The following is a 4,565-nucleotide window of genomic DNA, read 5'->3' on the forward strand; positions in this document are numbered from 1 at the left end:
CTCGGCTCTGTCACACCCTCAAAATTTAGTGATTGGCTAGGTTTAAAAATCTGGAGCATCCGAATTACGTATTCCGCCAATCTTTTTCCTCATTGCAAGGCTTCTTGGCATTCTGACTTCTAACGGTATCCTGTCAGAATTTGATAGATTGCGAAGCGTTGCTTGGGCTATTTAACATCTCGCTTTCCAAAGTTATAGCTTGTACCAGTAAAATTTTATTGCCTTAACTAAAAGATTTCTTGCAGTTACTTTTTCGCGTAATATTTCTAAAGGTTTACAAGCCTCTTCCTGGCCTATTGTTCATGTATGAGAAGGACGCTAACTCCTCTACATGTAAGAACAGACCTATGTCTCCATACTTGTTCTTTGCATTCAACAATCAAACACTAAATTAATAAATTAAATTACATTGAAATTACAAGTAGGCTTCTTGGCAGTGGAACGGTTACAATGTTCCCAATAAGTATAGCTGGTATGGCGACCGAAATTTGCATCCAGCATCTGTCGAATTCAAGTCCAGAACGTGACCGCTACGCTACATTTCTCGGAAAGTGAACATTTGCATATATTTATACACAACACAGTATCTTAATAAGATAAAATACTGGGCCACCGAACATAACATTCCAGAGGTAAAGTTTTAGGCTTGTATTCGGCACGTCGGCCTGGAAACCGGAAATCACAACAAATTTTTCTTGGTTTTGTCAGTGCCTTCAGGCAAATTCTGGAATAGTACCTAGATCAGGCTATGGTCGCATTCATATGAAATCCTTTACACTTCAACACTCAACAGTCATTCCAAAATCCGACGCTATGCGACCTCTACGCTGAGATCACCGTTACAAAACCTAAGAACAAAAAGTAACGGTCTGCGTGTTTTGCATGTTCGGCTGACGCTCTGTGCCTCGTTGCTGAAACTGTAGTTAAATACCCACCCACCATCTCGCCGTCACCAGGAGTCAGATATTCAGTACATAAGCATAAAGAGTCAAAATAGGTTTTGTGTAATACTCGTACACTTCCTATAACGAATTACAGAAGACACACAGTAAATGTAACAAACACATAAGGTTTCCCAGTGCCACCAGTCCGTATGAACGACACAAATAGCCATATGAAATTGAAACAATTAAGATACGAATACATAATAGCAGGGGGCACGGGATACCATAGTTGGTTGAGGCACTATGCTACAGGACGGAAGCTCGTGGGTTCGATTCCCGAAGAGGTCACTGGATTTTTCAGTTGACGTAATCCTTCCAGCTGCACTATGGCCTTGGGGTCGAATCAGCCTCTTAACAGAAATGAGTACCAGGAATCTTTCTGGGGGTTATAGGGCTGTCGGCGCGTAAGGCTGATAACCTCACCGCCATCTGTGAGTCAATTGTCTAGAAAATGTGGGAGCCTCAACTTCTAACAACCCTATGGGCCTCATGGCCTGTTAAATGAATAGCTTTATCTTTCTTTTATACATAACGGCATTCAGAGTGGGAACCGGGTTAGCTCAGTCGTTACAGCGACGAACTGGACGGTCGGGGTTATTTTCCCGACAGGGCAAGAAACGTTTTGCAAACCAACATTGTGACCCACCCAGACTCCTATCCAATGGATACCGGCGGCTCATTCTCTTTTAGTAAAGCAGGCTGGGTGTGAAGCTGACCACTCCCATGTTTTGCCCAGGTAAAGATTGGCGGAGCTATACATCAACTGCCTCCCACATCTTCGTCGCCTGGTGCTTAATTAATTAAGGCTAGGGAGAAATTACCTTGTACTCTTCATGATATTCAAAACATTTTACAGAAGAGAGGTTAGTACAGTCAGCTTTGACAGATAATGGAAGTAAGGGAACAGTATATCCTAATTAACTAACCCCATGAAAAAGGCCGCGCTATAGCTCAAGCGGTTAGTCGCTGGCTTCCCACCGCGGCGGCCCGGGTTCGATCCCGGGTCTGGTCAAGTGGGATTTGTGGTGGACAAAGTGGCGCTGGGGAAGTTTTCTCCGAGTACTTCGGTTTCCCCTGCCAATCTTCATTCCACAAATTGCTCCACAATCACCCTCACCTATCATCTGGGGCTGGTACAATAGGCCAGAAGTGGCCTCAGTACAAGGAACTTAGTCCCACCCCACTAGCAATAAAAAAAACCACGAAACTGAGGCCTTCTTGATAATCCAACTTTTCCTCAAGAGTACTATTTTCTGGTGTATAACGCCGTGTAGTCCAGTGAAATTCAACAGACATTTCGGAGGAACATATCGTCTGTGCTTGCTGCCTGCTCAGTGCTGTTTTCTTAAACCAATCTTAAAACCTGAAATGGAGGATACGTCCCTCCGAAACTTCGCTTAACTGCCACCGGGCTACACGACGCTATGTCCCAGAAGTTGGAATTCTTCACAACAGCCTCTGTGGAGCCTGTGACAGTTCGTCACACAAGAAAATCCCGTTTTTTGGTGGAATTCTAAGCTCTCCTCTTTCATCGACCAGATGAATCTAGTTCAGACCACCACATACTGTTTCTCTAAGATTCGTTTTAATGTTATCCTCCCATCTACGTGTAAAAATTCCCATTTGTCTCCCACCAAACACCTTGTAAGAACTCCTTTACGCTCCCGTACATGCTACATGCCCTGTCCACCTCATCCTCCTTGAATTGATCATTCTAATATATCTTTTATTGGTTATTTGACGACGCTTTCAGTGTCGAGATTAGGAATTCTGAGTATATTTCGCGAGGACTCAAGTAATGAAGCTCTCCATTATGCAGTTTTCTCCAGCCGCTTGTTACTACACACCCTTCACTAACTTCATAGGGCTGAGCCATTCTTGAGAAGCTGCCAATTGTGCAGCTACTGAAGAACTTCGCAGCATTTTATGGAGCCAGAAAGTTCATTAGCGTGTTCACAACAGCAATCGACTGGTCCCTATCCTGATCCAGATCAATCCAGTCCATACCACCCCATTCTACGCCTCTAAGATCCATTTTAATATTATCCGCCCACCTACGTCTTTGTCTTCTTAGTGGTCTCTTTTCCTTCTGGCTTTGCCACCAATATCCTATATGCATTCATCTTCTACCACATTCGTGCTACATGCCCTGCCAATCTCATCCTCCTTGACTTGATCATTCTAATTATACTTGGCGAAGAGTACAAGTTATGAAGCTCCTCATTATGCAGTTTTCTTCAAAATGTCATTTCGTCTCTCTTCGGTTCAAATATTCTCCTCAGCACCCTGTTCTCAAACACCGTCAATGTTCCTCCCTTAATGTCAGAGACCAAGTTTCACACCAATACAGAACCACAGGCAAATTTATAATTTTGTATATTCTAATTTTTACGTTTTAAGGCAGCAGACAAGAAGACAAAACGCTCTGGACTGAATGGTAGCAAGCATTACCCGAGTTCAATCTCCTCTTAATTTCCTCCTGAATCAGATTTTGATTTGTTATAGTCGTTCTCAAATATCTGAACTGTGCCACATTTTCAAAACATCTGTTAGCTATGTTTGTCATGATTTTTTCCTGCATTATGGCGACGAGACAGCAAGATATACTTAGTTTTCTCTACGTTTGCTTCTAGAACAACTTCGTAACTAGTGCTTAGTAGAACGCCTATTTTTCTGTTTGTGGTACTAGTATTTCTGTCTGTTAAATACATTCACACCACCATAAAGCAGCTGCTATGTCCCATTCAATTTCAATAGTACCTCATGTTTTCGATCTTCGTAAATGCCTATTCTAAAGCAAAGACGAAAAGCAATGGGGATAAAGCATCTCCTTGTTTTAGACCACTTTGAATAGAAAACTAGCAAACTAGTGACTAGTTACTGTTGAGCTGTCAGACCCGCCTTCTGGAACCTACATCTGTTGAACAATGGCCCGTATTTGCTGAAACATCACTCTGTGAAACGTCTGTTGTGTGGACTCTTGAGTGCCAGTTTTCTTTTTCCGCGCCAATGGTCGAGCCCTCTAAGCACTAGCTGTCTGAGGAAAGTCGTTCTGCCATTAAGATGTCGTTATTGGCGCCATTCCTTGCGCCACTGTGTTGGTATGAGGAGGCATTGGGCCAGCCAGCAACTTGACATACAATGTAGACCAGAAACGTTCAGTTTTGTAAACTGTTTGTCTAGAGAAATGATACTGAACAGGTTAACACTCTGAACTACGAAATTTGTCTGCTTCTTTCTATATATGGAATCGGTACAGCTCAATCTGAATCGCGCTGGATTCGGCAGCCGAGGAATAGTGGTTCGATTCCTGGTAGGCCAAGAGATTCTTATCTTCTCCATAGCGTTCACGCCGGTTCTAGGGTCCACCCAACCTCCCATCCAGTGGATACCTATTTTTCCTCGGAAAGAGAGCGACCGGAGCGTAAAGCTGACCACTCACTTCCATCTGGTGCCCAGGTTAAGAATGCGTAGAGATATACTCGTACCTCTACTCCCAGTATTTATTCAAGGCATGATAATTAAGTGCAGGGACAAATTTACCTTTACCTTCAACTTACCCTCTAAGCCGGGGATGCAAGTGCGCAAGACATGGTGTCTTCTGAGTAGCAATTAGATTGA

This window comes from Cryptotermes secundus, unplaced genomic scaffold (assembly GCF_002891405.2).
Source record: "Cryptotermes secundus unplaced genomic scaffold, Csec_1.0 scaffold514, whole genome shotgun sequence".
NCBI classification, from domain to species: Eukaryota; Metazoa; Arthropoda; class Insecta; order Blattodea; family Kalotermitidae; genus Cryptotermes; species Cryptotermes secundus.